The sequence below is a fragment of the Lissotriton helveticus genome, chromosome 2_1, assembly GCF_964261635.1.
Source record: "Lissotriton helveticus chromosome 2_1, aLisHel1.1, whole genome shotgun sequence".
In the NCBI taxonomy this organism is placed as follows: domain Eukaryota; kingdom Metazoa; phylum Chordata; class Amphibia; order Caudata; family Salamandridae; genus Lissotriton; species Lissotriton helveticus.
This window is the reverse complement of record NC_136059.1, coordinates 2,070,317,205-2,070,345,173: the sequence shown is the minus strand read 5'-3', so window position 1 is coordinate 2,070,345,173 and position 27,969 is coordinate 2,070,317,205.

Here is a 27,969-nt window from a genome sequence, read left to right as displayed (position 1 = left end):
CCAAGACCAAGGTCGCTTGTGCCCTGCGGTGTGGGCCCCGCAGCCTTTGGCGGCGCAGGATGGTTGCCTCCCAGGGACTGACTCGGAGGGGGATCGCCTTGCACCCGATGCAGACCCCCCACAACTTGCTGCCACTAATTGTCGAGGCGCATGTGCGGCTGGAGCTGCCGATGCCCCTGACTGGAATGATCTGTGCCCCAGCATAATCCGTGGGACGACCAGTAGGCGACCTGCCAGCGTGGCGGACTTAATTGCAGTGTTGAGCCTACCAGAAGTGTGGAACCAGGCGGACCTGACCGGGGGAGCGCTGAGATAGGCTCTGACCCACTGGCTTCCTCTGTACAGATGGCCTAAGACACCCTGGGACGGGGTGCCAGGCTGGGCCCACCGCCAGGAGGGCACCTGGCGTGTGACGCAGCAGCCTCACCTTCGACTCACCTGCGATGGGAAGGATCTCACCTCCTCTTCCTGCCATGTCGAATGCCTCTGGAGACACAGAGGAGCACTTCATCCGCCGCTGTGCACCGACAGTGGGACACCCAGGGGAAAAGTATGAACTTGCAAGACCCGAAGTTGAGGTGAGGAGCACTGGGGAGAGCCGCCACCTCCTAGTTAGCCCATGGACATTTGGTTCACTGGTTCGGCTGGCCTGCAGTGCCGCTTCCTTTCCTTCGCCATTTTGATGGATATTGTTTTGTATATTGATCAGTTTTGAATATAAAACTTACAAAGATTAATTATTTGTTAGTTTAAATTAGTACACGTAGGTATTTGGTCTAATGTAAATGTGGAATGTATATATGTGTATGTCAAATAATGTTGTATATATGTATAGTTTTTTGTTGAATGTATTAGTGTTTCTTTTCATACATGAAAAAGAAGAAAATCATAAAATAATTTAACATTCAAAGGGGTATAAATAAAAGTACCCGAACAGACTAAGAATCAGTTTTGTTTGTTCCTTAAATTCTATACAAAGCTAAAATGGTGTAGGCATTTTGTGTGTGGTTTGACAAATATAAGGTCCAGCCTACCCCAGGTCCCGGGACCTAACTCCGTAGTTTTGCACAGAACATATCATCTGGGCAGGGCAGGTGGTAAAGCACATCTTACCGGATAATGCTATATGCGGGTTGGAGGAGAGAAGGGCACTGCCACCTGAGGTCCACGCTGTGGGTCCAGCACCAGATGATGTCTGGCAAAAGGGATAAAGGGATAACAGTATTATAGCGCGCAAAAGGCTCCTTCCGTAGACTACTTACCTGAACCAAACTCATTTTCTGAATGGCGCTGTTGCAACACTGCTCACCTTCAATCATGCAGAGCACTCTATTATAGAGGCCCTGAATACAAATCATGAAGATTTCTCTACCTGGCGATTGCTACATCCTCCTAGCCCGACCACACACTCCAGAGGAGGCAAGCGTGCATACAGAGTCTAATAATTGCGGAACCTGTTCCAACCTCATACAAGAACATATACACGCGGAAACAAGGGCAGATACGAGCTATGAGGCAGACCAAAGGGAAAACACAGAAAACAGTAACAGCCACTAACCACAGTGCAGAGGACCCAGACAACCACACACATCCATCTTCGCCTAATGCTGTTCCCCCCACCAATGTAGAGACACTTCAAGATAAGCTGGACTTGATTTTGCAGGAGGTCAGAGATTCACGAAAGGCCATCGAGCAGCAGATCTGGTCACCGGCTCACAACGGGTTTCAAGCTGCTCAAGGCTAACCCCATCAAGCTGGCTGACACTGTGAAATAGGCACACTCTGATGGAGGTCGACACCCAAGTTAAGGATCATACGACACAGATCCAACTGTTGCAGCAACAAGTTAATGGCTTATAAGACAGGATCGAACATGCGCATAGCAGGAACTCTAGAAATAATGTGCATGTTGTAGATTTTCCGGAACGCAGTGAGGGCCCCAACACTGCCAACTTTATGGAGCAATGGTTTCAGGAACATGTGGCTCCAGAGGGACTTTCGTCCTTCTTCTGTGTGGAGAGAGCCCACCGGATCCCTACTGGCAAACCAAAAGCTGGTCTGCTGATGCGACCCTTAATAGTCAAGATACTTAATTACAGGGACCGTGATACACTACTACAGAAGGCACGTGAGTGGACACAAATCCAATTTGAAAAGCACCGGGTATCCCTTTACCCTGACTATACCCTGATGGTACAGCGCCGAAGGTCCTCCTTCCAGGCAGCCAGGGGGATGCTGAGGAGTGGATTGAAGTGATGGATCCAGCGTCAAGCTCTGGGGCCACATCTCGCGACCTGCCCCACAGCCCTAAATGTACTCAAGGTCACCGATCCAGCCACAATGCCATGGGAGTGCAAAAGTCAACGACCCTCAGTCCTACTTATGAACAAGCTCAGACTAGTAGGGCATTTGTAGCTGTGGCCTCCTTTAGAGAAGGCAGCCTTCTGGTTGTGACCGTCTTGTCTGAAGACAGCACAATCCATTATGACTCAGACCATAGTATTACGCTGTTCCCGTCAGTGACACCTCAAACAGCAGGTGATTTGCTGGGAAGAGCCATGTGGTGCAGCTTAACTGGGCCTGCCACCAGGACACAGAAGCAAATGCTGGTTGATAAGTACTTTTACAAATGCATGTATCCTTTCATTTGGGCATTCACATGATGTTGACTGATATGTTGGCTTAAAGTAGGGTCTTGTGGGACTCATAGTGCTCATGATGCTGGTAACAGTGTCTGCAGAGTGCGATAGATAGAAATGTTTAAGGCACTGCAGCGTCCGACGCTCGGTATATGTTTGGATGGAATAATGTAACATTCCCTCTTTAAGTGGCACTAATGGCGTTAAGCAATGTAAGGGTTGTGAGATATCTCCACGGGTTCCCTTGAGCTCACAAACTAATACATGTACGAAAGCACCATGGTGGGCGATAACGACTACCCCCAAAAAGCGTACACACTGTATAAATGTAGCACTATTTGTTTGTTTAAGTTATTTGTTTCGCCCAGCATAGTTCAAAGGCTGAGCCGTGTATTGACAGTTCAGAGGGAATTTGGGGGTTCTGGCCCAAGACTAGGGATCACCTCCACGTTAGAGAGCACAGTGTACATGCTTTTGCCTCACGCACCACAACTCCAATATGCTAGGCTCCTATAGTCTAATCACTTGGAATGTGAGGGGGCTCAGTACTGCACACAAGCGGCATAGGTTGCTTGCACAGTTCCTTAGACGCAGGTAAAGATAGTGTTTCTCCAAGAGTCACACCTCACTGAGTCAGAAGCCGGAAAAGTTTGCAAGGGGACAGGTCTTCTCTACTAACTACTCGACCTTTGCAAGGGGGGCAACCATATGGGTTAGGCATGGGGTCCCATTTATCGACTGGAACGGTGTACCGATGAACAAGGTAGATATATATTACTGTGTGGGATACTAGACTGTTTGCCAGTGTTGCTTGGTAGCATCTATGCCCCAAACTTTGATCAAGATAAATTTCTCAACAGGTTGAGAACAGTGCTGACTGGGTGGGACATGTACCCGTGGCTCCTGGGAGGAGACTGCAACTCGGTGCTGGGTGTAACCTAGACAGATCACACCCTCCCCTAAACGGAGTGGGAACTATAAGGCCGGTTGAGGCCCTATGCAGCTGGACTGAGGGGTGGGCACTGGAGGACGTTTGGAGAATGATGTACCCAGCAAGTAAGGAGTACTCCTTTTTCTCACCTGTCCATCAATTACATACACACATTGATATCATTTTTTGTTCCCTTAATATTGCGGCACAAGTGACTCATGCGACATATCTAGCAAAGACCTTCTCAGATCATAATCCCCTGGAGATCAATGTTACATGGGGTAGAATACCCACCACAGTCCCCACATAGAAGTTGTGGCCCCAGATGCTAGAGGATGCTCCCTTCCGCAGAACTTTTTCCATGGCTATCAGAACTGGAACACTGCCTCCTCTAATCTGATACAGTGGGATGCGCTCAAAGTGGTGGTCAGGGGTACTGCGATTGGAGCCACTTTAGGGGCCAGGCAGGAACAACTTAAAAGCCTAGTCAGAGTAGAAAAGGCACTGAACGAATTGGAACAGGCAGCAGCGAGTTACCCAGCCAAACATGCTCCGCTACAGGAGATGCGTATACAGCATGCCGAATTGTTAGAAACCCTCCTGGTAATAGATCTTACAGGGGACACATAGATAAAGCACACTGAGGCTGATAAATCTGGCATTATTGGCTAGAATATTGCAGGGTGATCCTACACCTCTGGCGAATCATAATGTTAACATTCCAGGGATGGGAGTGGCCACTCGCAACAGGCTATAAATGGCGCATTCTGCAAATACTGTAGCACTCTATACAGTGAACCCAGACACATTGCCACTTCATTAATTGATACATTTCTGAAAGGACTTCCTTATCGGAAGTTAACGGCGGTAACTCATAAATGTTTAACAGGCACAATTACATAAATGGAAATAAAGGCGGCAATCAAAGGGCTCCCGTGAAATAAAGCCCCAGGCCTGGACGGTCTGCCGGTAGAATTCTTAATTTCCCACTCTGAGGCTTTAATCCATAAGCTGTAAGAACTGTATAATAAAGTGCTAGAACCAGGATACCTTCCGCATACCACAATGCAGGCGTTGGTGGTATCACTTCCCAAGCCGGGCTGGGATGGCTCAGACCTCTCAGGCTACTGTCCACTTTTGCTCTTAGCGACTGAGTACAAGATCTTAAGTAAGATCCTAGCTAACTGACTTCTACCCCACCTACACATATTAATACACAAGGACCAGTGCAGGTTTATACCGATAAGTAGCACATCATTAAACATCAGATGGCTACACCACATCATGACCATCACCCATGCGAAGTATGGAGAGTTGGCTGCATAGCACTAGACCTGCTCCAAGCCTCACGTGGGGCTACATGTTCAAAGCCCTGGAGAAGTTTGGGTTGTCTCCTAAATACCTCATTGGGTTCGGCTGTTATACACTAACCCTCCTGACTAGCACACACCAGCAGTCACATATCACAAGAATACACGGTACACAGAGGCACGAGGCAGGGATACCCTCTCGCCCCCTTGATATTCGTACTGGCCATCGAGACGTTGGCACTTAATTGCAACAGATCGCTGGCCCATTGGGAATCCCGATAGATAATATGACACACTCGGTATCAGCCTATGCTGCTTACATCATTATATACCTATGGGACCTCTCGGGTCCCCTGGAACCTCTTTCCGGTATTTTCTACAGTTTTGAACAGGTTTCTGGTCTTGACATCAATGAAGGGAAATCGAACGCCTTGTTCTTACATGAAGGTGCTCGCCCAGATGAAATTGGATTTGGCAGGTACACCATACCCATGGCTGATAGTACATTTAAATACCTAGATCTCCAGAAGATAAACTGGATGGCAATCTGATGAAAGCAATATGCGCAGTGCGGTTGAGGGTCGCTTTCTGGTCGTCATTGCCACTATCGGTGTTGGGGCGGGTTGCCATATCCAAGATGGTGGTTCTTCCCTGATTGTTATAATTCTTCACTAACTTGCCAATAGTAATCTCCCTCTCTGTATTTCGTATCTTAGACACAATACTGCTAGATCTACTATGGGGGAATGGACGCCGTAGGGTGAGTCTTAAATAACTACAGCTGGAACCGCACAAGGGCGGGCTGGGGGTTCCTGACTTCAGGGCATATTATTATGCTAGTCAGTTGCAGTGGCTGTCCTACTGGACTGCGCCCAGACACCTATACTTAACGCATGCAATTGTATTACATTATGTGAAGAAGACCTGGGCCCTGCAGTGAATCGAGCCTCCAACACATGAATTAGTCCATACACTACACTATATGGGAGAGGGGCAACACCTTATAAAATGCCTATACATAGGTATCTTAGTGATCAGGCTTCAATCCCCTTCACGGACTTGACAGCGAAGTGGTCAGACGCTACTGAGTGAGATATATCTGATAAGGCTTGGACAAGTATACTGGAACATCCAAAATTCAAATTCATACAGTATATGATATTGCATAGGTCCTACTTAACCCTGCGCCACCTACACCTGATGTTCCCAGGCACTCAACATTATTGCCCGCGCTGTTAGGCAGAAGAGGCGGGTTTCACACATATGCTGTGGGCCTGCCCTCACATTAGAGAATATTGGGATAGGGTACGTGGCGCTGTGACACAGGCCACACACTTGTAGATTTCAGACAATGTAGAAGAATGCTTGTTAGGGCCTGCAATCGCACGAGCGCCCAGAAAGTCCAGCTTCGCTTTCTAGATCTTGCTCTTATATTAGCAATAAGAGCCATAACGATGAGGTGGAAATCTGTGAGGCCCCCTGCGCTATCCACATGGTATAATGAGGTGGTTTGATGGAGAAGCGCTGAAAGTGCTGCAATTAGGCAAGAAGAAGCCCAGGGATTGTGCTAACACCCAATATCTATGGGGTGAGATGTTATACAGGAGAATTTTAGGGCAATAGACCTCAACCTGCAGCACGCCACCCCAGCAACACCGTAACTAATCCCTTACACCGCAATGGTCAGCGCACTTTGAGGGCTACAGGGAGGACACCAATCCCCACACAGATCAAAGTAGAGCACAATAAAGTGAAAGAGAGCACCGTGCAACACCCAAATGCGCAATAACTTTCTCAGCATCTAGATATGGTGGGACAGAACACGGGTGGGGGGGTATTAGTTCGTAGTTACATTGATTGATAGCCTTATCCTATCCAGGTCATTTTTCTAACTGTCACATTACACAAAATGTCTTTGAAATAGTGTGACCTTTTGATGTGCTTATCTGCATATATTGTAATGATTCTGGTACAGTGAATCAGCTGTATAAAGTCAAGAAATCCCAAAGAAAAATGTAACTGTTGAAAATCACTTCATGGAAATCAATCAAAATTGTTTAAAAAAATTAAGTGTTGTTTCTAAAATAAAGCTGTGCAGAGCTCCCAAGTTACATCCCTTCTGTAACACCAATCAACCTTTAAATAAGTTCAAGTTTCAAGTTTATTTATTCAAGTGTTTAGTCTTGTCAAAACCATTGCACTAAAATGTGTTAGTAAACATTTTAGACACGTATTTTCAAGAAATTTGAATATAATAGATGTAAACATAGACAACTATTTAAGATAAAGTCTATTTAAAATACATAGTATGCCAGGCGTGTCTCTACTGTGAGAGAGTGTTGTCAAACGATGCATCTTAAATTTCAAATAAAGTTGCTTATCAATCATTCTTTTTATATAGGAGATATTGTATGGCTCCTGTACTCCATCAGAGTTCTTAATTCACCCTTTGTGGTGTCATTACAAGAAACTAATAAGACAATTGTTAAGTCAGTTATGGCATGTAAAAACATTGAGTCTTGCTGGTCTCTTTTTTCATGTATGTAATAACTACGACAGTACAGCTACTTTGCAATTGAGATTTTATTTTGGAGGTGACATGGGGCTCTTTGATCCTTCAAAGTTCATAGTTCAATCTTATTTGTGTAGTGACATCGTACTAAAAACCAAAACTGATTTTAAAATGTAAAAACATTGAGTCCTACTGTTCACTTTTTATTAACTGAAATAGTTCTGTTGTGAATGGAGTGCAAATATACAGTCAAGTTTGGCCTGACTCTGGTGGGGGTCACCCACTCTAGGTAAGGCCTCCGAATTTATTGATTGATGTAGTTGTACATATAACATTTCTTAAAGACTGCTGTACTGAGTAGACAGGTTTTCCATTATATATAATGGTAATCTTAGAATCTCTTCTTTGTTAAAGTGGAAGTGCCTTATTCGTACTGTGATCTTTAAGGTTGACATTGCTATGATGGCTTGATCATTACTGGGAATAAAAAATAATCTTTGAGTGTTCTTAAATGATCTGTCCTTCCACATGATCGGTTTGTGTAATTAATTCTTTGTTTGTTCTATTTATTTTAAATTCAGTTTTAAAATGTTGACCCCTTTGCAGACAAGAGGAATTGAGGAACCTCCTAACCAGGTGGTTACCGCTTGCCTGCAGGAACCGAATTTTCAATTTTATAAAAATTGCTTTCTGAAGTTTTTTCTCTTCTGTCATGAATTTTGGGCACACGCAAAAAATGTGTCCTAGGGATTCTTGCCTATAGTTACACAATTGACATTCTTGGTTTTGAAACTGTTCTTTCCATTTAGGAATAAGATCTTTCGTTTCCCACACGACAAAAACATAATTGCATAAACTGATGTTTTATGGGCAATGAAAAATGAGCTGAAAGGCTTCCTGGGGCTGCAATTTTGTATGTGAATTGATCACTGTCCAGGCGTGTCGTCTTCGTATGAGGATGTTCATATCTGTTGTATGAGACAGATGTTTGGTTGTAGCCTTAATTGCTTGATGAAATGGTGCTTCCCCAATGCTCGCCCTCTAGACTTCTTGTGCACCCAGTTTCTCTATAACCTAATTTAGATAAACTCCCAGGAGCCTTTATTTGTTGAGCTGTTTTTTCTCCTCAATTCCTTTCTAGCACAAGTTGTCGATGGAGCCACTTTCAGAGTCATGCAGCCTCCAACATAATTTAATGTATACGCTTTTGCTTTAAAATGTTTGGTTAATCAGACCAAACTCTAGTCGAACTTGGGCCGGGGAGGCTGATTTTGAGGTATTAAACTCTGGTTTGTACACTCTTGCTTTGATTTTAAGTAGGGTAAGTGCTTCACACCCCCTCATCATTTCCATGCCGTACATCACAATCAGCATTAACTGTGCGCGCATGACTGATAGCAGACGGCTGAATGACGGGCAACGCAGTTTTTTAATTAATAGTTTAAAACCATAGGTCAATGATTGGGCTTTTGCCAACCTGGCTGCTAAATGCGGATTATAGTTCATTTGATGCTCAACGTTGAATCCTAGGTATTTGTATGTGTCTACTACCTTGACTTTTTTCCCTTCCAAGAACAAGCAATTTGACTTATATTTGTAGTCTAGCAGCCTTAAAACTATCTTTTTCAAGTTTAGTTCTAGCCCTTGTTTATCCATGTATGCTTTGAGGGCCTTCATGCTACGTTGCAATCCTATTGGTGTTTGGCTTAGAAGAACAGTGTCAACTGTGTCCTGAAGACATCCATAGGGTCATCCACTGGGCCAAAGTTGGCAGACATGACGTTAGAACACACCCTTGTTTTAATCCGTTTCTTGTGTCAATTTTACTTGCCGCTCAACTGCTATCTCAAATTTTAACCGGAGCCCATGTTCCTATGTTTAGCTTTACGATTGCTGTCAGTAAGCTGCTGGGGATGCCCATTTGGCCATTTTTTGCCATAGGCACCCTTTAGGCACTCAGTCCAATGCAAACTTGAGAGCTACAAAGCAAGCAAAAAGCTGAGTCTTCTTATTTCTGGACTTTCCTGCTGAGAGTGTTAGTGCTGTTAGAAATGTTAGCATCCCAATACCAGCCCTTAACCCTGTTTGGATCCATGGTATAAGCTTAGCTAGTGGTCTAAGATTCATTAACTTTACCATACCAGCCCTAAACCGTGAAAAGCTTGCATGTTTACTTAACATATTTTAAATGTTAATGCTGAGTCGAGTAAACTGCATCCCAGTGCTCCTCTTGTCGCATAGAAAGGTCAGGAGAGCCGCATGTGGCCCCCGGGCGGTACTTTGAGTATTAGCGCGTCAGGCCAACCTGCATACATACCTGTATAAAATAAGCGGGGCAGCAGCGGTACAATTTTTCTTTGCACCACAATTATCCTTTCCATGTATACTGACCGCCTGTCATACAATAATGTGTTAATCGCGCCAGGAAAACAGACACTGCCCTTCCCATCAAGTCACAGGGAGGTCATCAGGATTACTTAACTTCCGGGCCAGTTAACGAAAGAAGATGTGACTTATCCCCAGATGCATCAAGCATCCATTTTGCGATTCCTTATTAGCGAAAAATAAGGATTCGCTAATAAGGAATAGCAAAATGCTATGCATGAAGAAATCGCTAAAAATATTGCGATTTCTTAATATTCCTTAATTGCGACTCGCAAATTGCGAGTCGCAATTAAGGAATACTTCCCCATTCATTCCTATGGGCCTAGAGGCCCATAGGAATGAATGGGAAGACATTCTCAATTTGCGATTAGCAATTAGCGAATCGCAAATTGAGAAGGCAATTTCAAGGGTGCAGGGGTGTCCAAAGGACACCCTGTTGCACCCCTGAAATTAATCTGTGCACATATGTTGCGCACACACATGCCCCAAGGGCATGTGTGTGTGCAACATGAAACTTTAAAAAATGCACAAAAGTGCATTTTTCAAAGTTTTTGCAAATTACCATGAAGTTCAACTTCATGGTAATTTGCTCCCCCTATTAGCGAAATCGCTAATTTTTTTACTTTGCTGCATTGCATTTAAGGAATCCCAATTTGGGATTCCTTAAATACAATCGCAATCTAAGGAATGTCAATTTAGAGATTCCTTAAATTGCGATTTTTGCATTTGGGATGATGCATCCCAAATGCAAAAATACCGGTCGCAAAGGCGCAGATTCTGAGAATCTACCCATTTGCGACCAGATTTTCCTTTCATGCATCTGGGCCATGGGCCACATGCATCATTGTAGGATTTTGCGATTCCTAAATTGCGAAAATTAAGGAATCGCAATTTAGGAATTGCAAAATCCTATGCATCAAGAAATTTTACAAGTTTTAGCGATTCCTTAATTTTCTGTATTTGCGATTCCTTAATTGCGAATCGCAATTAAGGAATCGCATTACACTGATTCCTATGGGCCTAGAGGCCCATAGGAATCAATGGCAAGGCATTCTCATTTTGCGAATTCGCAATTAAGGAATCGCAAAATGAGAATGCAATTTCAAGGGTGCAGGGGGGAGTCCAAAGGACCCCCCCTGCACCCCTGAAATGTCACGTAAGTACATTTTACTCACACACATGTCCCAAGGGCATGTGTGTGTAAAATAGAAGTTAAAAAAATGCACTTTTGTGCGTTTTTAAAACTTTTCGCAAATTACCATGAAGGTTGACTTCATGGTAATTTTCCCCTTCCTAATTGCGAATTCACAATTTAAAAATCATGCATAGCATTTAAGAAATCGCAACATTAGCGATTTCTTAAATGCTATAGCAATTTAAGAAATCGCTAAAAATTGCGATTTCTTAAATAGCGAAAAATGAAAAAAAAAAAGTGATGCATTCCAAAAATGGTTTTTGCATTCGCAAACAGCCGATTTTTGCGATTCGCACCGTTTGCTGATGCAAAAACCAATGATGCATGTGCCCCATCTGTTTTAATGGATGAACCGATACAAGAGTGAGAGAACCATAGAGAACGTTTAGGGGATAGATACAGAGAGAGAATGACAGAAGTCTAGGGTTGGAGGAGGCGAGCAGAAGGATAAGAGAGGACGATGAGAGAAGCGTGCGTAGAAGAAGGGGGACTAAATAAAAAACAACGAGCAAGACTGGGCAGCTGCTGTTAAAGTTAAGGAGATAAGGAGCGGGGGAGGGTATGAGAGGCAGGCTAAAAGAATGGGCTAAAATATCAGGGGTCGAATTATACATAAAAATGAAAATTATGAGGTATGTGCAGGAGAGATAAAAACACCCTAGATTTTTGTTTCAAAAGAGGCTCACATATATTATAGTAAAGGGCTGAACTGGATTTTAATTCAAAGAGTATGGCTTTTCGTAAGAAATATGCTCATTAAAATGGACGACAAAATAGCCCTCCTGTTCTGCTGTGCTTACAACAAAAAGCCCGACTGTCTTAAGAGGTGGTAGTACATTCATACATATTTAATGAACATGACAAATCATCCTAATGCTCCAAGGCTTGCTTTTTTATTATTAAAAAGTCATCGAGACGCAACAATTTAATTATGCTAACGAAAGCAGTAGGCTATTTACTACAGTTAAGGAGAATAATTTAAAATATGTAATGATCAAAATCTATTCCTTGCGTGCGAAATGTTGCAAAATTTCTTTTTAGCTGTTTAGCATTTGTTTATTTATTTTTTAATCAGAAATTATAAGATGTTCGGGTACCATCTCCTAAAACAAAATGTGACCTCTGAGATTCATTTGTACTGGTACATATTGCACAGAAGAGAAACGGTTTACAATTAAATTCCATGTTATCAAGGAAATAAAAGCTCAGGAAAAACACACTCAAAACTGTACTACACTCTGCTTAGCCTTCTCCCAAAGGACAGAAGCCTGAAGTAGAGATAATTTAATGAAATATTTATAATAGGCCACAAGATATGTTTTTTTGCACTTTCTTACCTAGAGTCTTGTGAATGGAGTATTGATTAGGCCGTGAGTTCTATTATACTCTACAAACACTTCAATGAGCAAGTATTTTCTTTCAAGTCTGTGGAATCGAAATTGAGCACAAGCTTTGTTTTCAACTGTGTTCATTCGATGCTTGTGCATCAAGCACATTGAAAGCATAAATAAACGCAAGTTAGTATGATCCAACTGAAGTAGCGATTTTGAATTCTGTGTTTCAGAGAAACAAAGACAACTATTATAAAACACCGTATTTAAAATGTAAATAACGTGGGAACATTAAAAAACAGATTTTACGCTAGAACTAAAGGAGACCATTTAGTTGATGGCGTCCATGCTGCACAATGATTTAAGGAATTAAAATACTGTCAGTGTTCGTTAACTACCAGAAAAGTGTCACTTGTATATTTAGAAGTTACATAAATCAAAGAATAAAGCTTAAATGATCTCTTTCAGCTTTTCAATTTTTTTTATATTGAGTGCTTTACAAGTAATAAGTCTGCAATTGTCTTTTGTTCTGTGACCTAGTACCCCTATGTAGCACTTGACTCAAGCAGTGCTTTATGTGTAAAAAAATAAGTGTTCGGGCCTTCGTCAGAATGCCCCAGCAGCTTGCACCACCCTATGCCTATAATGACCGCCTGGGGGGGGGCAACATTAAGGGCAGCAGTTGCGTAGGCGCTGGCCCGGGGCAGCAGCAATAACCTGGACCACACTACGATACCGGTTCAGAAGTACCGCCCCGAGCGGGCGCTCCCCTTTATTGAGCCCCGCAGGCCACACCTATCCAACTTAGTCCTTGAAAACAAAACATTTCAAACAGTTCAGAATAGGTTAGCTGACAGGCACACAAGTTCTTGGTACTTGCGTGAACCCTGGATGCGGAGGTCAGCTCCTTCAGCAGGCAAAGTCTCATAATCGCTGGCTCGGGCGGGGGTTCGGTCTAAGGCTGCATCCCTGGGGACAGTCATGCAGCCACACGCTGTCAGGCATTGGATCTTTCGGGCTGGGATTGGGCTGGCGTGGAGTGTTGGCTTCCCGAGTGTCTCGGCTTTCGCCGTTCCCCCGCCTTCCGTTCAGGGTTTCTGCTGTCTGGCCTGGTGTTCCGCCGGGACTTCCTTGAAGCCTGAGACGTTGGGGGACAACTCTTCTCCCCTCCTTTGTGCGGTTACCATGGTTCCCCGGTTACCAGTGACTGTCCACGTACCGGGTTCTTAGTTTGTTAGAAACTTCTCTCCAGGACGGCGGTCTCGCAGGAGAACGGTGGCTCCGGTGTGGAGCGTTCTCGGCATGGCCCAGCGGCGGATACTCGCTTGCTGATTTCGGCGGGTTCTCCGATCTTGCGTGCTCTCTACCTCGGGAGGAGGCGGAGACCATCCCGGACAGGTGGGGAGTAAGTCTCTTCTTGGGCCATGGAACATTAGTGCCCACGGGCTCCTCTGAGTGGTGCAATGTGGGGTCCTTCGGTATTCTCGCAGGAATTCACGGAGTCTCTTCTCTGGGTCCGCTTGTTCGTCTACCGCTAAGCGGAACATTTTGTTCAGCGTATGCATGAACCGTTCGACATCACCGTTGGCTTGTGGCCACTGTGGGGTGACTCGTCAGTGATTAATTCCTTGCTGTCTCAGAAAAGCGGCAAACTTGGTGCCTTGAAACGGAGGCCCATTGTCGCTGCGGATCTCTTGAGGGAAGCCGAACACCGCAAACACTTTTTCCAGTGTGGGACTCACGTGGTTGAAAGCCGTGGATGTGACAGGTTTCACGATGGGGTATTTTGAGAATGCATCCATGATCACTAGCGTGTGTTTCCCTCCCGGAAAACTACCGAAATCAATGCTCACCTTGGACCAGGGGACGATGCACGCTTCTTCTGTGATTACTGGGATTGGCCGCTCTGGGCCACTGGTCAGTTGACATGGTGGGCAGCGACGAACATAGTCTTCCATCATCTCCTCTAGCTCTGGGAACCACACCTTTTCCCTCATCCATCCCTTCATCTTTGCCACCCCCTGGTGTCCTCAGTGGGCTAGTTCGGTTGCCCTCTGTTGTAATGCTCAGGGTATTACGAGCCTGGGCCCTCTTAGCAGGACTCTGTCACTTGTAGCACTGAGTTTGTTTCATATCCGCCCCATTTTCGTCAAGTTCCTGCGATCCTCCGAGGTCCAGGAGTTGACTTGATGAAGATAGTTCCTCTAGGACCCTTCTTGGACAGCTTGCAGGGTGCGGGCATACATGGAGTTGGTGGCGGCTGCCTCCTTGATATCGTCCAGGGTCATGTTCTGGGGGCACGATGCGACGGACACTAGTTGAATATAGTGGTCCACGTCGTCGTCGTCGTCTTGTACCCTTGTCAGGGCTGGATGTCTTGAGAGGAAGTCTGCAGGATTTTTGGCTCCTAGACTACTTCCATTTCATACGGTTGCAGCTGGATTGCCCATCGATTGATCCGTGGGGGTGAATGGGGAGCAGTCCCTTTGAAAAGAGGAATGAGGGGCTGGTGATCAGTGACCATGGTAAATGGCTGTCCTTTCAGATAGAGATGGAAGTGGCTGCAGGCCCATTTGATGGCCAACGCCTCCCGCTCAATTTGAGCGTATCTCATTTCAGTGGGCGTTAAGGACTTGCTGGCAAATGCTAGGGCCGCCCAGTGGCCTGGTTCGTGTTCTTGGGACAGAAATGCTCCTAACCCCACCGGGCTGGCGTCGACCAGTACCTCTGTTCTTTTCGTCGGGTCAAAGTATGCTAGTGTTGCCTCTCCCAGAAGGGCCTCTTTAATACCTTGAAACACTTTTTCCTATATTTGCCCCCATTGCCACGTGGCGTCTGCCTTCGTAAGGGCCCTTAGTGGTTCAGCTTGGGTGGCGAGTCCTGGGATGAATCTCCCGCATTACGTGGCCATGCCTAAGAAGCTTCGTATTTCCGTTGGTGTGGTCGGCGTGGTCGGTGCAGGTGCATCCTTGATGGCCTGCGATTTCCTCGGGTCCACTTGAATGCCCTCCTGGTTGAACACATACGAAAAGAATTTGAGGGAGGAAAAACTTGCACTTATTCTTATGTAGGGTCGCCCAATGCTCATGAAGGCATTGTAGTGTGTTGCGGAGGTGCTTGTGATGGTCTGCGGCTGTTGCTGAGTGTATTCGAATATCGTCACTCACGTTCAGTACTCCGGGTAACCCTGATAGTATCTCCCGTATTGTGTTCTGGAATACTTCAGCCTCTGAGGACATCCCGAAATTCAGTCTTTTGTATCTCCTTAATCCTAGATAGGTGCTGAAGGTGATAATATAGCGACTTTCCTCTGATAACGGGAGTTGGTGATATCCTGTGTTCAGGTCAATTTTTGAGAACCATTTTGAGCCGTTTACGTCTGCGATGATGTCATCCATCGTTGGCGTGATGTGGCGTTCCCTTTGAATGGCTTTGTTAGGTAGTCACATGTCAATGCAGAGGCGTATGGCTCCTGGCTGCTTTGGCTTTTTGGCGATGACCATCGGGGACACCCAGGGTGTAGGCTGATACTTTTTCGATGAGGTCTCTAGTTCCTTCTCCACCAGCGGCCGCAGTTGGAACGGGACTCTCCTGTGTCGGAGGGCGACTGGGGTGACTGTCTTGTCAATGTGTAGTTTGATGGGGTCACATTTGATGCGCCCTAACCCATGGAACAGTTTGGGGAATTGACCGAGCAGCTCGTCTACCTGGTGGGTCTGGATTTGCCTCGCAAAAGAGATGAGTTCGAGGGCTTCTGCTGTATGGCTGCTCAGTAGGGTATCTGCTTCCCTGTCGATGACGTGGACTGTCGCTGACACTTCGAAGTCCTCTGCTTTGATAGGAACAAAGATCTTTGCCTTCAGTGGAAGGGGTGTGTCCACCCCGTAGGCATAAATCCTGGTCTTGGACGGCATTACTGGCGGGTGTGGTCATAGATGGCGATCCTATTGGAGGCCCATGACAGTTACAGTGGCTCCAGTGTCGATTACCGCTTTTATGTCTGTTCCCGCCATGTGGATCATGCATGTCGGTTGGGGCCTGCGGTGTCATTTGTGTTCCCTCGTGAGAGAGATGAGGTATACTTCTTCCTCGTCATCTTCTGATGAGTCTTCTGCCTGCACTGGTTATCTTTTGTTTTTCCTTGCTGGGTCCTCGGGCGGCGTTGTTTCGGTAACTGACAGTTGTCGCACTGCCGTGTCAGATCCTTTTGGTTTCGAAACTCACGTCCTCTGTTGCATCTTCGGCATACGGTGGTGAAGTGGTTAGGTATTCTGCAATTGGTGCAGGTCTTTCCTTTTGCGGGGCAGTCTTTTGCGGCATGTGGTTCATGTCCACAGTATCCGCACCTTGGTTTATATGTCTCTTGCTTCGGTCTTCGAAATGAGTCCCCCTTTGTCTTGGCTCTAATGGTGTCTGCTTGCTTTGTCTTGATGGTGTCGGACCGTCCCTGTGGTTTGATGAGTGCTTGGTCCATCTCGTTTGCTCTGACTGCAGACAGGTCTTGCGATCTTGCCAGTATCAGCATGTCTTCGAGTTCAATATTCGGTTGGCGTAGGATGAGGCCTCTCAACGTCTTGTCGTGGCAACCTTGAATGACCTGCGCCGGATCACTTTCGGTTGGTCATCCTTGGTGTTATGTTATGTTATGTTAGGTGTGCTTGTATAGCGCATGGCTGCCCCAACAATGGGGCGTCCCAGCGCTTGCAGACAACCAGACAGAAAGAGCGATGGGGTAAAGCAGAGCGGCCTAAGAAATGGACCCCAGAGTAGAAGCAAACAGCCAGGTTTTGATGCATTTACGGAAGTGCCAGTGGTTTTGAGTGGCGCGTGCCTCAATGGGGATAGAATTCCAAAGGGCCGGGGCGAGGGACCTGAAGGAGCGACCACCGGCTCTGCTTTTGCGCACTCTGATGGTGCGGGCAAGATGGAGGTCAGCAGAGCGTAGGGTTCGGGTGGGAACATAGGGTGTGCAGAGATCCTGTAGTATATGGGGTCCCTGGCCATGTAGAATTTTGTGGGTGAGGCAGAGGGTTTTAAATTCGATTCTCTGTTTCACCGGAAGCCAGTGAAGCCGGTGAAGAAGATGGGAAACATGATAGTGTTTAGGGAGGGCAAAAAGGGTTCGAGCTGCGGCGTTCTGAGCTCTCTGAAGTCTATTGACCACTGACTTATTGGCCCCCAGCAGGAGACCATTGCAGTAGTCAAGATGGGAAAGGACCAGGGACTGGACTATGACTTGGCGGGTGGGAGGCTTAAAAAAACCTAGGATAGGTTTAATACAGCGCAGGCGCCCGAAACAGGTACCTGCGACCTTCTTAGCATGAAGCTCGAAGGACAGAGATTTATCCATTAGGACGCCCAAGTTCTTAACGGCCTCCTTAGGGATTGGGGGGAGCCCAACGAACGGGGCCACCACTGATGGTCCCAGTTCTGCAAGTCACCTCCCAGCCAAAGTAGCTCCGTTTTAGAGGAGTTGAGCTGGAGATAATTCTCTGCCATCCAGTTGGAAATGACCAGGATGTCTTCCTGTAGTTTATCCTGGTCAGGTGAAGTATCTTTGGGAAAAGTGAAAATGAGTTGTGTGTCGTCCGCGTAAGATATCATTTTGATATTTCGTTCCCTGGCCAGAAGGGCCAGTGGGCGGACGTACACGTTAAACAAAGTGGGGCTAAGGGCCGATCCTTGAGGGACGCCGCAAACCAGGGGGATTCTGCTGGATGAGTGTGGTGGGGCATAGATCTGGAAAGAGCGGTCAGAAAGAAAAGAAGTGAACCAAGCCAGGGCTCCGTCTTTGACCCCGATCTCCCCGAGACGCTTGAGGAGCATCTCGTGAGAGACAGTGTCAAACGCCGCACTCAAGTCCAGCAGAACCAGGGCAGACGTGTTTCCTAGATCCTGTGCGGCTCTCAGATGTTCCGAGACAGCCAGAAGGGCTGACTCCGTGCTGTGATTAGCCCGGAAGCCATTTTGGGAGTCGTCCAGGATACTATTAGACACCAGGTGGTCAGTCAGAATGGTGTTCACATGGGCTTCTATGATCTTGGCCAAATAGGGTAAGAGGGAAAAAGGTCTAAAGTTCTCAGGGCGTGAGGGGTCCAGGGAAGGCTTCTTCAACAGGGGAACGACTTTCGCATGCTTCCAGGAAATAGGAATGATGGAGGACTGGAGAGAACGAATAATCAGATCCAGTCCTTCTTTCAGAATGGAGTCCTGAAGAAGCCGGAAGATATTAGGTTTAACAGGGTCATCAGGAGATCCAGTTTTAACCTTGGTGGCCAGGGAATCAAAATTTTGGTGGGAAATAGGAGGAAGGGTATGAAGAGGGTCGAAGGGAGTGGGGGCGGATACTAACTGGGGGGAGGGGAGAGGCCTTCTAGCTTCCAGCGATATATATATCTCCTGGATTTTATTAGTAAAGAAAGTAGCCAAGTCTTCGCACTGTGAGTTAGAGGCAATTAAATTACTAGTTCCCTCAGGGGTTTTGGACAGATCTTTTATCAAAGAGAAGATGGTTTTGGAGGGGTTGTGACTGGAGTTAATCAGATCTGAGTAGAACGCTGCCTTAATTTCACGAATATGTTTGTGGTAGGCTTTGGTGTCAGACCTATAGCTGTTCTTTGCTGAGATGTCATAGGAGCGCCTCCAGGCGCGTTCTAAAACTTTACAGCGTTTTCTTTCTAGGGCTAGCGTCTCAGTGTACCAAGGGTGAGACTGCACCCGCTTAGGTTGGGACATTTTAATAGGGATCTGATGGTCTAAGGAGCTACTAATCCAACTCCTAAAGGCTTTGTCAGCTTCCTCTAGGTTGTTAGACCATATCGGGCAGGAGGAGAGAAGGTTGGACTCTAGTTTAAGGGCATCCAGTTTATGCCAGGGGCGTCTCCAGAGGGGAGGGGAAGGATTCGGAAGAGCAATATTCGGGACTTTAATAGATGTGTGGATAAGAAAATGATCCGTCCAGGTAAGGGGGAGGGGAGCGTACGCTTTAATTCCCTCGATATTTGAAATTACCGGGTCGAGCAAATGACCCGCTAAATGGGAGGGACCATTTACCAGCTGATACAGCTGACAGGCTTCTAAATCTCCCAGGAAGTTAGAGATGTCCTGGGAGTCGTGTCGCTCTAAGTGTAAATTAAGGTCCCCACATATACTAAAGTTGGGCGTCATTATGGCTAAAGAGGAAGTGATCTGGGGCAAGGCTTCCTGGAAGGCCCTTGCGGATCCCGGAGGGCGATAGATGAGGAGCCCCGTAAGGGTGAAATTATCTGAAATCCTAATCTTAAATTGCGCACATACGCAGCCAGGTACTGTCACAGGGGATAGGACACACGCAAAAGCAGATTTAGTTATCACCGCTAGACCTCCGCCCCTACCTTTAGATCTATTCTGTGTATGCATAGAGTAACCCAGCGGAAGGGCCAGGGCGGGGATGGTGGTTGCCTCACTGGTGAGCCATGTCTCCGTAAGGAGAAGTATGTCCGGGGACCTGTCAAGGAGTAGCTGGAATAAATCCTCGTGATGTCTCACGAGGGATCTGCAATTCAAGCTGAGAACATTCAGGCTTGTGAGTTTAGATGACTCTGGAGTGGTGGAAAAGTCCTCTGTGGTACAAAGCCACATTTGTTACATTTTTTAACTGGGGAGTCACAACGCCAACAGTGGGGGGCGCAAGGAGCCTGAGCGCGCAGAGTAACCAGGTCATCCCGCGAGTATGGGAGACTCTAGGTCGTCACACGACCAGATGGTCCGGCGTCTGGCGTCGGACTGGCGCGGACGGGCGCAGACGGGCTTGCATTGGGCGCGCCTTTGGCGTGCCCGCAGCGCGCCCGCTGCGCGCGCCCGCTGCGCGGGAGTGCAGGCATGAAGGTTATGAAGGTGCCGGCCCCGCCTCTGGCAGTAGTACGTCACCCCAGAGGGGCCGGATCAGGTCTGAAAACGCCCTCCACACAAGCGGCACAAGCCGTGGTGGACCGGGGCGAGACCGGAAGAAAACACACGCCACAACAAGGTAAAATAGGAAGATAAAATATGTACAGTTTTTAAAAGCAAATAGCACTCGCACTTTTTCCAATCAGGTTACGGAGGAGAGAGCAGGTTGAAAGCACCCCACGGCACGCTAGCGCCTTACTGTTCTGGCGCGTCCGCTGCGCGGGAGTGCAGGCATGTAGGTTATGAAGGTGCCGGCCCCGCCTCTGGCAGTAGTACGTCACCCCACGGTGCACGTGCTGGCAAGCTAACGAAGTCAGGCATAGAAAGTGTCTATAGACTCTCCCTCTCTTTGGCGGGCTTTGCGGAGCTTGAATTATTCGAAATCAGGGTTCAGCTGCGGGTCAAAATGGCCATTTAACGCAGTTACCGCTGCGTCGTAGTCGTTCGCTGCTCCTGTATTGGGCAAAAGCTTGAAAAGTTTGAATATTTCATCCCCGGTGTCTTGTAGCAGCAGGAACCATTTCACTGCGTCGTCCGTCTCCCGGGTTGCGACAAAATAATTGTTTAGGCGTTCAATACAGTTCTTCCATCGGGTAGGGACCGTCGTGGGATCGTCCAGTTCGCTGAATGGGGGTAGGACTAAGGGTGGGCGTAGTTCGCGAAGTAGCGCTACGCGAAGCTACGCGAAGTGCACTTCGCACTACGCGAACTTCACGTAGCACTACGCGAGCTGCGTAGTAGCATGTTCGCACTGTGCAAGATGCGTTTTCAATGATTGCACAGTGCGGACAAGCATCCGGCACTGTGCAAGCATTGAAAACGCATCTTGCACTGTGCGAGATGTAGTATTCTGCTGCTCGAGGAGATTATTACTCGAGCGGCAGCTTTCTCAACGCGAACAGGTAGTTTCTCATTGAGAGCGGTCGCGAGCATGCGCAACCACTCACAATGAGAAACCTGACCTCCTCGCGTTGAGAATCTCGCGGGATGTCATTTTGCTTGCTCGCGGTCGCGAACATGACGTTCAGGACCGCGAACAAGCAAAAAATGAGCGCTGCACTACGCTACGCTGCACTACGCATGTTCGCACTGTGCTACGTGCCGCTCGCGTAGTGCGAAGTTGCAAAAACTTCGCAAACTCCGCGAGCGGAGCGTAGTGCTTCGCCCAGGCCTAGGTAGGACCCCTGAGGCCGCGTGTTGGAATGGTGCGTGGACTGGCGCTGCTGCTTGGTCATTGTCTCCCATGGTGCCTGGTTGCACAGGATTCTGCGTGTGGCAGGGTGAACATTGTGCTTCACGCTCCCAGCACAGGCCCAGCAGGAGTGATGGCGTAAAATGGACCTTCATGGGGTTGTGTGCTAAGGCCTGCCACCTTTACCTCCTGTAGCTCCTACGAGGGTGAGCGCGGGTGTCCTTGCTCCCCTTCCTTCCTGTAGCCTGTAGTAATTGCGGGGGTCGCTCGGCGGGCTGCCGCTGTCTCTGGCACCACGTGGTGTGTGCCATCTGGGCCGAGCCTCCTTCTGTTTTTTTTGTGTGCTTTCTGCGACCACGCACGTGTGCGCTGCACAGCTTGCGGTCGGCGGAAGGCGAGGGTGCCAATCCCTCTGCTGGTCGCCAGTGTAATGACCGCCTGGGGGGGCAACATTATGAGCAGCAGTTGAGCAGGGGCTGGCGCGCGGCAGCAGCAATAACTTGGACCACACTACGATACCGGTCCGGAAGTTCCGCCCCCGAGTGGGCGCTCAACTTTATTGAGCCCCGCATGCCAATCCTGGACTGCGGATGTGGTGCGGCTAGTCTCACTCAGAGACTAGACAGCTAAACATCACAATGCCCATACCAGTGCTGCCATTGAGGGTAGCAACACAACTACTAACCATCACACTCCGACAATTCCAGGCCTCCCAAAGTTAATACAATGGTGTGGGTGGAAGGTAATAGTTATCTGTAGAGTAAATTGAATTAATAAATAACTGTGGTTGGGCTCATGGCTGAATTAGACAAACATCACCACCATTTGGCAGACTGATATATGTATATCACAAACCGTTAGAGGAGGGTCCTAGGAAATATTTAAAGACCTTGCATGGACAAAGCCCCCAAATTCTAACTATACTACACAAAAATGTTCACGGGTCTAGAGGAAAACAACAAGTCTTCCTCAAAGATACACCAACCAAAGACCTAAAAGAATTCCTTTGTGCATGTGTGAAACGTTCTCCTAGCGAGTAAGGATACCCATGAGTCACCACCTGGTGCCACCCTTAGTCATCATCTGGGTCTCCTCTCGGCACTTCCATCGTGAAACATAAATGGTGAACTTAGGGACCTGGTAGTTATGTCCCACACCAAATTATGAGTCACTGGATGGGAGAAAGATTATATTGCAGTGCAGAAATCGCTTATCAAAAAGTGATTTAAAATTGGGTAAATGAGAGAAACATTATGTTTATTAGTATCACTCAGTGCCCAAGACTAAAAACAGTGCAAACACAGCAGTTTTAAACAAATACCTGCAAGAATGGTTAATAGGTCGACATGTTTCAGCAACAAATGAGGAAAAATATGTCTTCTGCCTTCCTCAGGACCTCAAATGGAATTGTTACTGCAATGCGTACAACAAATAATAAAGAAGTGTAAAAAATGAAACAACCATGTCACCTGGAATCCTAGGTGTACATTAGAATCCTCTGCACGTGGACTGATTAGCCACTGTAATGAACACAAAATACCATTATTCAGACTAAATGGTTGCATATCTAAAAGGTAGAAAATCATTAGGTGTCCATAACTATCAACATCCTAATATGGCTTAATAGCCATCTCTTTTAACACTTAATAAATCTTAACATCATGTATAGCTATATTCAGTGATGTATTTTTACTCCCAGCTTACCTAGTCAGCAGGAGGATTGAAAGTCACCTCACCTGGCTGCGGCTCAGGGAGCCAAAGCACCGCTCTATAAAAATCAGAGAAAACATACACAGAACCATAGTTAAATGCCCTGTTTCCTCCGATATGCCTATACATGTTTAAATGTAAATTCCTTGCCAAGTATTACAGAGATCATCCTTATTCACTCATGGTCAGACTTGTTGTCATTAATCGTCATGACCACTACGATGTAGAAACCCTACTGTGTTCTTCCTACCCCATGGTGCATTAAAAGATAGTACGCCAAACGGCACAGCTCAAACGCCACTCTTTCCTTCTAGGACACTCACTCTTATGAGACAATGTGGATGTGGTCTGAAGGGCCCAATCATATGCTGCAAGGAGGGCACTTGAACTCAACAGACATCGCGCTGTTAAAAATCCTTGAGAATTTAGTAGTGCGACTTGTCAACATTGAGCATAACCGCCTTAAGTTGAAAAAGTGAAAAGTACACAGCAGTGGCGTACAACTCTCACCTGCCCATCGGTACTCCAGACGGTCTTCCAAGCTGTTTTGGGGAGGTACCGGAAAGCATGTGTCCACCATGTTTTATACCCAGTCATCCGTTTCGCTTGCAAAACACTGAGCACGAACGAGTCATGTGATCGCATCATGTGAGCAAAGAAAATCTGGGTAATGTAGTTTGTAAGGATTACTTACTTATAAAGTCATTACACAACGGGCCCGTTTTTTCATGTCCAATTTTACAAAAACCTACGTATTAACAACAACTCGCTCACCCGAATGATTATAAAAACAGAGTAATATCAAGTCAGTGTTCATACTGTGTGACGAACTCATAAAAAATATATCGTATTATTACGATCAACATATTTACGTCTCTTTACACCAAAATTAGGGGAATTATCCTGTTATCATGTATCTGTTGTTGCCGTGACCGCCCGTTTATTTCAGGCAGCATAGTCAAGAGTTTTGCATTATTTTTTAGATAGGATCAGGCCAAGTGTTGGATCTCTCATACGACGTGTCCGAATCCTGAATTACAGAGAGCAGACTTATTCAACAAAACTTTATTGACAACAATGTCTGTATTTTGAAAAATTGATTATTCACTAAAATAGGGCTTAATCTAGCAACTCTTATTATAATATAACGAGACCCAGCTCTTATCACCAAACCGACCTAGTAGGCATCCTATTCGGATGTTCATGTATAATACTTAATCAAACAAATGAATAGTTGCTACAGCAAACCATTACAGTACCACCCAAGGAATTTCATCGTTCAGACCCGTTTTGTCACACCCTAGTTTAAAAACCCATTTCTGCTCCTTAATCAGCAAAAATTTTGAGATATCAGTGACATGGTCCGGGACAAAGGGTTGTTCTAATACTGTCCATTGAAAGTCGGTTGGACCATGATTAGCCTCCAAAAAGTGGCTTGTCCATTCTTTTTGCTTGTTTTCTACACCTCACGGTGCTTTTATGGTCTGAAATTCTCAATTTTTCTTTCAGGGTCGTTATGCCCACATATCTTAACTTGCATGGACAGGTAATCATAGATATTAGTCTGTCACTGTTACAATTGGTGAACTTTTTTTATTTCCACGGGTGACTAGTACCAATGTCAATGGTCAATGATTTTTGTGTTTGAGGGCACGCTGCACATGTGCCGCATAGATGATGGCCCTGTACTGCAGGCATATCCCATATGCCTGGAGAAGTGTGGCTCAATGGTTAGAGCAGCAGACCCTGATGCAGAGGTCTAGATCGGTACCAGGGTTCAATTCCCGCCTCGGCGGTTCTTGGGCTCAATTTCCTCAGACCTGATAATTCTCGCCTCAGTGCCTATTCTAATCATGGGTCCCACTCTGCAACTCTGGGCAATAGCTTGCTTTATCTCCACAATGGCCCCAACAACGCTAGGATGCCTGGCTTCGCCTTGGGGGTGCCCAGGAGTGGGCACATCACAGGGAAAAGCCAGGAAGGGTTCCGTAGCGGTATGCGTACAAGCGCCGAGATACCCTCATGGGTTGATTCGTGCACTATGCAAGCACTACTACATTTACATTTACATTTACATATGGTGCCTACTGAATGTGGCATCTTACTTTTGGGTCTTGTATGGACCAGCTGGTCCTTCAAATTTGGTCCTCTTTTAAATGAAAAAAGAGGGTGCAGAATGGAATCTTGACCCGTATTCAGTATGGACCAGTGTTTTCTAACAATCTTCTGGATTTCATTCGACATTGTACTAAATGTATTGACAAAAGTCAGCCTTGGCAGATTTTGGTTCGGCATCGGAGGTTCCAAAAGAGCTTCATGGTTGTTATTCGCTGCACGCTTTAAAGAGCGGCGTACCAGCTTTTTTGGATACTTCCTCGCACCCAATTGTGTTGAAAGTAAAGTGGCATGTTCTTTGAATCCTTCTTTTGTAGAACAGTCATTTTGAACCCTTAAGAATTGTATGGGAGATAATCCCTCAAAGACTTGGGATGATGACTATCGAAACATACAGAGAATTTCTTGACATAGGTTTCCTATATAGTTCAGATTGGAGGCCTGAAGGAGTTGCTAGGATTAATAAATCCAAAAAGGCCAGTTTATTTTTGTCATACTCAACCGTGAACCGCAGGAAGTCATTTCTACTGTTAAGCTAAGTCAAAAAAAGATGTAAATTGTCAATAGTCCCTCACCAAATGACGAGGATATCGTCTATATAATGTCTCCATAATTGCACTGAAACACGAAAGGGATTAACTGAAGTTAAAACATATTCCTGCTCGAAGCCATGGACATACAAATTCGTCAGGCGTGGAGCAAAAACGCTCCCTATGCTCGTGCCCGAGATCTGCAAATAGACCATATCCTCAAATTTGAAAAAAGTCTCCTTCATAGCAAGGTTCGCACATGCCATGATAAACTGGACCAGAGTTATTGAGCCCAGATTCCTTTCCATCAATAAAATAGTGATGGCCTCTAGGGTCTCATCCTGAGGAATAGATGTATATAATGATTCTACATCAAATGATAATAAAAAGTCTGTTGTCATGTCGAATGCAATCTCTGGTAACAACCAAAGGACATCTTTAGTATCCTGCAAGAAGGTTGGCATCTCTTTCACTATAGGCCATAAGAAATAGTCCACAAAAGTAGACAAGGGTTCTAAAATAGAAACCAGTCCTGAGATGATGGGATGCCCCGGAGATGGTTTCTGTGTTTTATGCACCTTCGGCAGGACATAAAAGTAGGGCACGACTGGATGTTCTGTTCATAGGAAGCCAGGCTCTTGTGCAGTATTCCATCCTCCTGTCACGGCTTCTTCCACGATATGAGCAATGGTAGTTTTTATTCTTTCTGTCGGGTCCACTTTCAAGAGGCGATATGATTTTCTATCAGTAAGTTGCCTCAAACATTCCGCACGATAAGTGATGGTGTCTAGAAGAACGCTCGCACCACCTTTAGAGGCTGGTTTGATTGTTAAACCCTCATCTGATGTGAGACCAAGGAGTGCTTGTTGTTCAATTTTCAGTAAATTGCAGTAGGATCTGTTCTTCCGCCTTTTCAAATGTCAGTACTTTCACAGGCATTTTAGGAGTAGGTGGATTGAAAGTTGATTGCCTTTTTAAACCTGTATTCACGTCAGCTTGTTCATTCGTATCTCTCGTGTTTTTAGAAAAGAAAAAAGTGCAATCTAATTTTTCGAAAGAACTCAGCCCTGCTGGCGGTAGTGGAGGAAGCACGGAGCACTCTTGATACAGGAGGATCAGTGGCAGTGATCCTCCTGGACTTGAGTGCTGCCTTCGATACCGTGAGTCATCAGGTGCTCCTCCAACGCCTGTCAGAGGTAGGTGTCTCAGGGACGGCCCTGAAATGGCTGGGATCTTTTCTTTCCAACCGTTTCTACCAAGTCTGGGAAGGAGTAGAGCAGTCTTCCCTATTCCCTCTTCAATGTGGAGTCCCGCAGGGCTCATCGCTGAGCCCTACTTTATTTAATACATATATGACTCCACTTGAAAGAGTGGTAGCCCCTTCGGGGGTGAAGATCATCAGCTATGCTGATGATACTCAGCTGGTGGTGGGCCTCACTCAGTTGGCGGAACAACCCGAGGTGTTACACGACTGCCTGGCCAATGTTTACCGTTGGATGTCCAACTCTGCTTTAAAGCTTAATGGAGGAAAAACCGAGCTGATGCTCCTGGGTAACTCCAGTCCCTCCATTATTGCTAGCTGTTGGCCCGGGTCTCTTGGTGATCCACCATCTCCCAAGAAGGAGATCAAGTCCTTGGGAGTATGGTTGGAGGAAGATCTGTCCTTCAGGGCCCACGCCAGGAAGACCGCGGGGGTCTGCTTCGGCTTGCTGAAGTCAGCCCGAAAGGTGTTACCACTGCTTCCGGATCCAGCTAAGAAGCTTTTGATACGTGGTTTAATCCTATCGAGGCTTGACTATGGGAATGCCCTGTTTCTCGGCGCTCCCGAAGCGACCTTTAAAACCCTCCAACAGGTGTAAAATGCAGCTGCCAGAGTCTTGATGGAGATTCCCAGAAGGCAGTCTGCCGCCCCGGCCCTCAAAGCGCTTCACTGGCTCCCCGTGAAGGAGCGGGTGAAATTTAAGGCGCTGTGTACGGCCCATAAAATTCTGCATGGCAAAGGCCCCCCCATCCTTGCTAATATGGCCCGTCCTTATAAGCCCCCACGCCTTTTGCGCTCGGACCAAAAACATCTTCTGCAGTCAGCGAGAGTTAGGAGAGCTCGTACTGGGGGCAGGCGCTTCTCGGTGCAGGTGGCGACTCTGTGGAACTCTCTGCCCCTCAAGATTCGCTCAGAGCCCAAGATCCTAC